Source organism: Prosopis cineraria, unplaced genomic scaffold (assembly GCF_029017545.1).
Source record: "Prosopis cineraria cultivar Desert tree isolate PC_DT_omini unplaced genomic scaffold, ASM2901754v1 PC12, whole genome shotgun sequence".
NCBI lineage: Eukaryota > Viridiplantae > Streptophyta > Magnoliopsida > Fabales > Fabaceae > Prosopis > Prosopis cineraria.
The window spans coordinates 404,863-416,525 of NW_026555343.1; positions in this window are offsets into that span (position 1 = coordinate 404,863).

Here is an 11,663-nt window from a genome sequence, read left to right on the forward strand (position 1 = left end):
TAATAATTAAATGGACCTAAAGTGCACAAAAAAGCGACCGCATTATAATAAAGGCATCTTTGGGGTGGATAAAAAGTCAGATTGCTCATGATTCTTAAATGACGCTGGATCTGTCTCTCAGATTTAGACTCGTCATCTTTGGGGTGGAGTATTATTTATTCAAAAATCAAAATAGCAGATGATGTAAATGTTTTAAACATTTTAAGGGAAATTCCACTGCAACCCCCTTAACCAAATTTATTTATAATTAATCTTTCTAAAATTTTGGAATATCAATTCAGTCTTTATAGATCTCATTAGGGCAAAATTGAAATCAAGTATTTTAGGAAAATGATATAAATAACCCCACTCTTTCATGTTAGTTGTATATTTTTTATACAGTATTTATTCATTTTTTTACATGAGTTATTCATGCGTCTAGATTCACTTGTTTATATTCATAAATGTGTTATACTATTAATGAGAATTGTAAATTTTACCTACGTTAGTTGCTCATTTTTCATATATCAATTGTTTATTTTTTCTACATGAGTTTTTCATGCGTTTAGCATTATTTGTTTATATTTATATTAATGTTATGTTATCAATAAAAGTTTTAAATTTTACCTATGTTAGTTGTTCATTTTTCATATGTAAATTTTTCATTTTGCAACATGAGTTATTCATGTACACAACTTCACTTATTTTTATTTATAGTAGTTTTATATTGTTAATGAAAGCTGCAAATTTCTTCCATCAGGGGATTGGAGTTATTTGTATCATTTTCCTCAAAAATTTTATTTCAATTAAGCTCAAATGGGATCCATAAGAATTGAATTGATGTTTTAAAATTTTCAGAAGTTGACAATAAATAAGTTTGGCCAAGGGAGGTTGTAGTGAAAATTTACCAACATTTTATGTTCATTAAGTGATGATTCCAAAATAATAGAAACTTGAAATTGGAAACATAAAATTTTTAATCCTTAAATTTATTTTCAATTACCGATTTATTAGTTTTTGAATTTTGACTCAAAATAATTTGGTCTCTATATTTTTTTTCACTTTGTAGTCTTTGTGTTTATAGTTTTTTCTATTCAGAATACAATTTAGGTCTTATAATTTCTGAACTCAATAAATTATAAATACTAAATTATATTGAAAAAAATTCATGGACTAAATTAATAATTGAGAGAAAGTTTAGGAATTAAAAATCATATTATCCCAAACATAAATTTCATGTGTATATATATGTGTATTTAATTCGATCACTTTGTTTTTAAATTAAAATGATATTTTTCTATCTATGCAGGACATAAATGTTAGATTTTTTATATTAAATATATTTAAGAATAATATACTCTATTAAAATAACTTAAGCCATTTGTTGAGATATTTTCTAAGTTTATATATTTATGATTTATCTTCTAATCTTTAGATGTGATACTTCTTTTATCTTCTAATAATAAATAACCCATAGATAAGACTTTATAAGAAGAATTAAGAATTTAAACTCTAATAATAGAAAATATAAAAAATCAAAATAATAACAATATAATAAAGAAATGTGCATGTGGATCAATAATAATTCAGAAAAAAAGGATATCTATGTATCTATATAATTATTTTAATTTAGTTTTTCTTTTATGTATTATTATCATCTTGTAAAAACTAAAAAGTACTCTACTATGAATCTACAAGTAATCCAAATTCATTTGATGCGGAAATTAAATAGCCATGGCTCGCAACCTCGGACAGTTAACGAAATTAATAAAGAAGAAAACAGAGGGTTCAGCATTAATAGAGATTCCATATATGCATCATTACGCAATTAATCATTAATAATTAAGGAGCAGTTAACAGTTAACATATATTCCCTTTCAATTTTGCTAGCATGCGTTGATTATACCAAATTAATTAAACAACTGAATTATAATTGGTCAACGTCTGTCACATTATAAGTGGGAAGTGGGATCTTTTCATTTTTTTTTTTCTATTTCCCTCCACTTCTCCCATCCCCACTATTCATTAATTTTATCATTTAAAAAAATTAAAAAAAAATAAAGAAACCACTGATCCTTATAAATGACGGAAAGGGAAGCTAATAATTGAAGTTGGGAAATAATAATACAAGAATGGCGTCTAATAATTTCATTTTTTAATTTGAAGCTCAGCAATGATTTGGGATAGAATATAAATTTGAACTTAGAGAGGACGTAATTCAGGGTTGCATGTGAAGTCAGAAAGACAGTGACAATTAAGAGAGTGCATGTGGAGGAGAAGCCGCATGGGAAGCTTTTGTTTGTGGCTTTGTCGGTCTTATCTCTTACTTTTGACACGTAAGTCCCTCGGTCCACCCAGGCCACTCACTAAATGGAGTTTCATTAGCCAAATATAATTAGTATTACTCCTTCTGATTGTGTTATTTAAATATTAAATTATGCGGTCCACAAGCATCCAAACCAAATAATAGAGGATGCAAGCGTCTGATTAATGATTTAATTTTGGCTAAAATGTATAAAACACCTTAATTTTAACACATTTACATAAAACTCTTTCATTTTTTTTAATGTTTAAAATTAACCCTCTAAGGTTTTATTTTTTATTTTTCAAAATTTCTACAATTAATTAACTATTATTTTATTAATATAGTGATTTTTGTGTCATATTAATGCAATAATACATTGCTATGAAAAATATTTGAATTATTTTTTAGCACAATTAAGGAAAGGTAAAATTGTAATTTTTATTTTTAAGACATATGATGATTCTCTCTGTTTTTTTTCTTTTAATTGAGTGATATTGTTCTTATCATTCATGAGTAATACAATTTAATAAAAAAATTATAATTATATTATTTTTTATCGACTAAAACAGCCTTTTATATTAAATGAATTAAAATAAAAATATCAAAAACCTATCATTCATAAAATTCACATAAATTTTGTTACTTTTTTTGTTTATTTTCTTCAAACTCTTTTTTTTTTTTGGCTCTTGGTGATTTGTATTGATTTTGTTAAAAACAACTTGTAAAATATCATAGTTTTCTTGTATTAAAGAATAAATTTTTATTTATATGATTCTTATCAATGAAAATTTTTAGATATTTTAATTTTATTTTCATTGGTTTAATATAAAATACTTTTTTAATTGATAAAAATAATATATTTATAATTTTTTTCTTAAATTATATTATCCATGAACAATAAAAACAATATATCTCAACTAAAAAAAATGAGAGCATTATCATGTGTATTAAAAATAAAAATTACTCCTAAAATGTAATGAATTTTTAATTGAGTCTCACCCTCAATAAACTAGTTACTTGTTATTAAACTAATATTATCTTTTCATGTTTATCTCTATATAATAGGGTGCATCACTCTAAAATAAATATAAAGTAATTTATTCAATAGGGACACTTTAAAAAAAAAGATAATGATTACACCTTAAAATATTAAAAATATTTTACATTCTTGAACATCCAATCTTTTAAAAAATGTTTTATATTTTTTAACAAAGGAATAAAATTTTACCTCACCTTAAATTGTGTTAAAAATAATAAAAATATTTTTTTATATCATGTGCCATGTGTATTATATTAATATAACATGGCAATAACTATATGAATAAAATGATAGTTAATTAATGGTAGGGGATTCTAAAAAAACAAAAAAAAAAGTTTAATTTTAAACATTAAATGATGAGGGATGTCATATATAATTGCATTAAAATTTAATTTTTTATGTATTTTAGACTTTAGCCCTTTAATTTAATATTGACGATGACTTGGTAACACATGGAGTGCCCCATCATTCTCTCTCGAGTGCTCTTGATAAGAGCAACACAGTGCATCTTGTGATCATTTTTATTGGTTATATTCTAGAAGATTTTCTTAATCTTTTATATAAGCGACTTTCTCTTATTTTTTTAATCTTAATCACAAAACTATAATCAAATAAATTCTAAAAAGAAGTCTTTTCATGAAAACTCTTTCCACATACCAAAGCATTCTTTTTAAAATTTATGGGATAAGTTAGAAAGTGATTTATTTTTAAGACAAGTTTATTATTCTAACTAACTTACTTTAGTTTCAATGAGTTAATTAAAAGTGACTTATAAGAAAAACTGCAGAGAGTATATGTCAGACATTCTAAGCTAAGGGCCATTCTTTAATCTCTCCATTTTTTTTTTTAAATAGAAGGCCATAGAAAAATCTATGCAAAATGATGACGAATCAGGTAATATCAAAGTACAAGAAATTCTTACACCCATTGAGCAGAAAATAAAAAATCCTAATGTCTAAATTATCATTTGAAGTTTGCTGTGCAAGCTAATCAGCACATTTATTTAATTACTTCTCTAAAAATATGGTCAAACGTAATTATCCAATCTTTCATAACAAATTTCATGATTTTTTTGATAATTTCAATGACAGGATGGTTTCTAGAGAATTGAGAGCTTAAAGAAAGTAAGAACAAACATTTGCTTTATCAAACTTGCCATTTCAACAAATTTTGATTCTTTTAAGGATACTCATTAGTTTTGTGGTGGTAATGGGACAATAGTCAATGTATTTTGAGAAGCCTTTAATTCAATTATTTTAGTTGTCTTGGATGAGGCCACCACAAGTAATAGTACCTGCATATTTCTTTGTTTTTGCATATTTCTTTCTAAATATTCCAACAGGCACGAGTGAAAAGTCTTTGCAAATGAGTTTTTCTTGTATTTGGTCCTTTTGCATCATTCTTTATATTCCACAGTATCCAATCCTGCAAGTTAAGAGGGAAAAATATATTAAGTTTAGAATGCAAGATTAGTTTCAACCAAACCTCTCTTGATTTCTTGCAATCTGATAGAATGTGAATCTATGAGTTTAGAAAGTTACAACCAAAAAGGTGGGCTGTGGCAAGGATTGAACCTTTAGAGCATGTATATTTGAGTTGGAGACAATCCCAAGCCACATTTTAAAGGAAGGATTTAATTTTCTTAGAAGTGGGCTATCTCCAAATCTAAGACCAAATTTTAGAGTTGTTATTGTCTCTCTAGTTTTCAATAGTCTTACGAGCAAATTTTGTTGTAGGTGTGTTAAAAGTATGTGTGTGTCAAAGTCCCACATTGACTAAAGGAAGAAATCTGCTAGTGTATATATACTAAGGAATGAAGTGGGCTACTAAAATAGGCTTGGAGGAGAAGTGGCCTCGCACACATGAGACAGGCCAACTCAGGGCAATCGCAGTTGAAATCAGCCGATTCGCCCCCCTTGCGCGTGAGTTCAAGAGATAATGGGTTCCTTTTACCGAATTATTTTTACAAAATAAATAATTATTTTTGCCTTGCTGGAGAAACTCATTTTTTGGCTGTCTGAAGTTTGAAACCAAACCAAGAATGTTTTTTTGATCATTAACCGAATTAATTTTCTAAACGTTTTGTCTTCCCAACGTTTCCAGACAGGAGCTTAAATGCAGTTTAGTTTGTGTAACCCCAACATTTCCAGACAAGCTTTTAAATGATTTTTATGACAGTGTAACTGAGCCTTTAATCCGGTAGTAACCCCCCAACATTCATGTCCACCTTCGGGCTATATATAGCCATGCGTGCAGACAGAGCGGGACCAAGTCTCTTGACTGCTCCGTGTTCTCTCCTCCATCTGTTTTCGTTTGTGCTTGCATTTGGTCTCCGTCATTCTATTCCCTCGTTCCACTGAGGAGGTGCTTGTTTAATCCTGGAGAATTGCCAGTCGTCTGAGGGTGTGCCGGAATGATTTTTAAGGACAGTATCCTCCCGGGCACGACTCGAGCAATTCATACCTCGCCGTTCGCGTTTCTGCCGGTGCTGCCAACAAATTTAATGGAAAAACTTATGTCAATATAAGGCCTCTAATAAAGAGTATCATCATCTCTCAAGAGATTTTTTTTGTGGCCAGTATCTCCTAAGAGATTAGGAGGTTGAATAAGAGAGATAGGATTGATGACACTTGGACAGAGATATTTGTCCATTTAAACCAAGTTTCATCTGCCTATTGCATAATGGAAGTCAGAAACTTCAGCATAAAGAATGGAATCTGCATCGGGGGAGGCATCCTTTACAAGAAGTTAAAATCTGCGGTGGAATCTCTCCATTGTTATGTTCTCATCGACCACCAAATTTAATTCATTGTTTTATTACTAATTACAAATTTTTATGCTTAAAATTTGTTGTTTTCTTAATTGATAGAGTGGAATCTTTGAATTCAATAATTCGGTTTTGGACCTTTACGAGACAGGCGTGCAATTGTGTATGGCGTTTCTTTAAAAAATTATATGTTGGATCCAATCAATGATATCAGCTTTGTCATGACTGATCAATGAGGCCGTGAATCACATTGGATCGGTTTCGCTTCTTTTAATTATTCAGTTTAGACAAATTAAGAAATTAAAGATGCCATTTACAATTGGCATGCCTTTTTATTATATTGATAAATTTCATACTAGTAATAGAACTCAAAGAAATAAAATGCAGGAATATATGTTTATATACATGTTCGTTCCCTATATTAGGATATTAAAGAAAGAGTCTAAATAATTGCACAGTAGACCAGTATATGTTGTACATTCATCCAACTATCACCGTATTGTTGTTGTCACCATTACCTTTCTCAATTTTTGTCAAATAAAAATATATAAGATGTGGTTCAGATTTGAAAAGAAAAAAAACCAAAACCATTTAGTATTGAAATTTCTAAAAAGAAACCAAACTTTTTTAATAATTGGTTTTGATCTATTTTGTTGAATTGGTTTGGTTCATTTGATTGACTTTGCTTAGTTTTGATCATCCTTAGCAGCAAGTCATTTGCTTCACCCACTGATCACTAAATCGAGTTTAGGTCAATATTTTAGTATAAAATTAAATAAAAATGATTTTAGTTAAGCTTAACACTTATTCGTTAGGAGAACATTAAGCTAGTTACCAATGTTTTGTTGAAATTAAAACAATATATTTATATTTTTTATAAGCAAATAGCTTATTAAAATAAGTTTTTTAAATGCATCCCTTATGTTTTTAGTTATAATTCGATTGATAACTCCCTCGTATTCTCATACGCAACTTTCTAATATTTAGTAGTATTAGAATCACTTTATTTTTTCATAAAAGAAAGAATCACTTTATTTTAAATCATAGTAGACAAATTCACCTTAAATCCTTGTGTTATTAAAATACTTATTCTGTTAAAAAATATAAGACATTTTTTGAAAATTTTAATATTAAAAAATATAAAATATTTTTAATTTTTTGAGGTATAGTCATTGTTTTTTTTAAAGTATTCTTCTTAATGAATAATTTTATATTTATTATAGAGTATTTAATAAAAATAAATATAAAAAATAAAATTAATTTAAAAATAAATAATTATTTTATTAAAATAAAATTTAATTAAAAATATTTTATATTTTTAAATGAAGAGAATATTAAATTAGGCTGTTCACAGGCATCCAAGCCCAATAATTGAGACTGAACGTGTGTGATTAATAATTTAACATTGATGACGACGACTTGGCAACTCATGGAGTGGCTTTGTCGATGGGGAGTATTTTTGAATTTTTTTATAAATTATTTTTAATTAACTCATCAAAACTAAGATGAGTTAGTTATAATAATAAAATTATTTTAAAAATAAATTATTTTTTAATTTTATCCTCACTTTAAAAAAAAGAGTGATTTATTGTTTGAGAAAAGTTTTCTTAAAGATTAAAATGTTATACTTTTTTTTAAAACTTTTTGGAGGGTGCTTTTAAAATTGTATATTAAAAACTATAAAAATTAAGCAAAAATAATTTATACAAAGGATCAAGAAAATCTTTTAAAAGGTAACTTATTAAAAAAAGGATAGGGAGTAGTTTCCATCTTGGCATTCTCCGACCAACCACTTTTCTCTTTCCTTCCCCACGTCCTTCAATGATAAGAACAACACAATACGTATCACCCATTCCCTCGGGATCACTTTTTTTTTTTTTTAAATCTCCGCGCCCATTTTTATATTTTTTATCACCATATTTAACTTATTGTTTTTATTGCTAATTAATTACAATAAAATGGGTTGCTTTCTTAATCCATAACATGGAACTTCGTATTCAATAATATAGGTTTTGGACTTCTTTTTGTGAGACAAGTGATGCAGTTGCATATGATGTTTCTTTCAGAAAATTATATGTACATATACATGTGTATATGTTGGATTCAAACTGTGATAGCTGCTCCGTCATATCCGAGAGACTGTACTTACATACGATCGCTTTCACTTCCAATTTATTTCAACCACATATAACATTGAAGGTTAGAATGCACCAAACGGCCGTCTACGGCTTGATCTGATCAGTTAGTTTATAAAGAGGTTAAATTTAAAGCATATTTAGAACGTATTTAGATGTGTTTATATACTTCTTCTATATCAAATTATAAGATAATTTGTAAATAATTTTTATCTCAAAATATAAGACAATATGAAAAAAATAAAGTTCATCAATGATATTTTTTTAATATTATACTTTATGTAAAAAAAATTAAAATGATATTGTAGCATAATAATTAAATATGTATAAGGGGTATTTTTAAAAGTTTATAATTTTATTATAAAAAAGTAAGTATGTAAAGTATCATTATTATATTTTATTAGTATACATAATCTTATTTTAAATTATCTTATAATATGTGGCGTGGAGAGTATTTTATATATACATGTATTATATTATATTAAAATTTATATATATTCATATATTATATTATAATTAAATAGGTTTTAAGCTTTTGAGCTTTTAAGCTAGCCTATGTAACTTTTGTTAACTTTTTTTATAAATGATAATTTATTATATTTTTATTCTTTTAATTTAAATTTTAAATATTTATTTAAGATTAATTGAATTTAATTGAATATTATTTAATTTTATTAGTCAATTTTAAATTTTTAGATTTTAACTATCAAAATATTTGATTTTAAAATTTAAATAATATTTTTGATATTTTTGCACAATTTTTATTTAATTTTTATTTTATTTGTGTAGATTTTTTAAATCTAATTTAAAAGATATCAATGAATATTATTTTGAATAAGAAAAGTATGGACATATTTAAAGATCAAATCAAGAATTAAATTTCAAAATTTTTATTTTGAGTTTTTAGTATAGTTTTTAATTAGGGTTATTTAGGGTAGTTTTATTATTGTATTAAATTATTAAGTTAGAGAGAGAGAGAGAGAGAGGGTTGAGTCGCATATGCACGCCTTTTTGATTGAAAATTGAGGAAAATAAATTTAGAAGGCACGGAGGCTACGAACGATGAGTGCGGCGCCGATTTCATTTTTAGAATTTTGTTTTGGTCAAAATTTCATTTTTAGTAATTCTTATTTACAAGTCTCAAGCATGAAGAGTTAAATTTTTGACGTAATTAATTATAAATCATGATGTTAAATTTTAATTAGAATCTTCAATATTTAGGAAAGGTTTTATTTTAGCCTTATTTTAATTTGCTTTTCTTCTCTCTACATTTGAACTTTGTGATTTAATTGTAATTACTTATTAGAGTAACTTTATTGCATGATTTTCAATTAGTACAGTAATATAAGAGCAATTTGGTTTGGTTTGAATAATTATTCATGCTTTGATTCTAATGTGGTTAACATAAAATAATTGTTAAGTTGTGAGTTAATAAAGTTTTTAATTAATTTATAACTTAATTTTTCGTTTAATTTTCGAATGATAATTTAAAAAATACATAATAAAATTAGAATAATAAAATTAAATAAAATTAATTTATTTTGTGGACAAGTAATATTAAGTTTATGTGATTGAGTTATAATTGATTGTTCTGTTTGTACTTAAAAATTTTCTCACTTGAATTTTCTTTATTTATTTAATTTTAATTTAGCATTTAAAATTAATTTTATCATAAAATAATTTTTCCATTATTTAAATTTTTATAATCCTAATTTAAGTGGTTAATTTATTGACTTTTAAGGAGATGACTTAGGTTATATTTTACAGTAAAATTTAATTTTTATTAATTTTAGTATTATTTGATGATAGTGTCAAATATTTTAAAATCTATTTAAAGACTTTGAAACTTGAATTTAAAAACTTTTTTAAAGGCCTACATTTGAAGTAGGCCTTTAAAAAACATTTCAAACTAAACCAAGTAAAAATTATGAAAGACAACACTTATATTGGCATAACCTAATTTTTGGTCAACTTAATTTCATGCTCGAATAAAACTAAACAAAACAAAATGTGGGAATTTTCGTACATTTACATGCATGTTCGCTATGCATAGGCTGCCCAGGATTAAAGCAAGAGTCTAAATCAAAACAATTGACCACTGCACATATTCATCCCTCCTCACTAACATATTATTGTTGCCATAATTACCATAACCTTTCTCAAATTTTGTCACGCTTTCTTTAAAAGTTAAAATATATACACATATGTATTATTGATTTATCGTTATTTTTTTTTCTTAAATCTCATTTGAATACAAGAGTTATATATACCCACATGTTAAGTTAGTTCTTTTAATTTATAATAACGCAAGAACGGATGCTCAACCAATAAGATGAATTATAGTGGTAAGAGCAAATAAATAGCATTCCATCTTATTCTATTTATAAGACCCTATGCATTAATTTTTATTGTTCATAAATATTCTTCTATTGAAGTGATTATATTTGATATGCAGTTAGATATTGAAGATGAGCACATCTTCTAGCAGAAATTCAAATATTGATTCGCCATATTGTGAGTCTATATGTTAATTTCTAATGGAAGATCTTTTACAAAATTTAATGAAACATGTGGGAGTCATTTTTAAAAAAGCATCTTATCTCTTTTATTCTTAACTTAAATAATGTATTTACTCTGATTAAGGTTGATTTTTAAGAGCTGTAAAAATTTTCATCATTTAATTAAATAATTTCCTTAATCTTGGGAAATTAGTTAACATTCTCATGTAAAAAGAGAGTGAGAGTGAGAATATGGCATCAAGGGTTCAAGTAATTATTAATAATTTAATAATTTAAAATTTGTACTGTATATGGATATTTAATGAGGATAGGCATGTTAGGAATATAATGGCCAAACAAGTAGCTAGAGGCATTGGATATTTGAAAGCTCACGAATTGTCCTTTGAAATGGAATTTCAAAAGTTTATGAGATGATGAAAATATTAAAAAGTTTGATGCAAGTAAAAGATATAGAAGATGTATAAATATTAGCGGAAATCAAAGTAGACGGAGGAACGAAATTAATGAAATGGTGGGCAACTAATGAAGAGAAGGGAGATTATGTTGACTGAACTCAGGGGGAAGATTATAGATAGTGTTCAAATTTGAGGTCAAGATTTTGTTTTTGATGAATATAAATGAACAACATTTGTGCATAAATATTCAGTTAGTGTGGGGATTGGGTAGCCTTCGGAACCAAAAGAAAAGAAAAGAAGAGAAAAAATTTGCATAGCAAGGACAATTGAGGAAGAAATAGAAAAAAGTGAGTATTAATAGTCTGAATTATTTTATGGCTCTATTTGGTTTAAAAGGAAGGAAAGAGAGGGGGAGGGGAGGAGAAGGGGGCATCCTTTCAAATTGAGAGAAAGTTTTGAAAGGGAGGAAAGGAGAATCTTACCAAATAAGAGGAGGGGAGGCGGTGTAGGGAAGAGGGATTTTT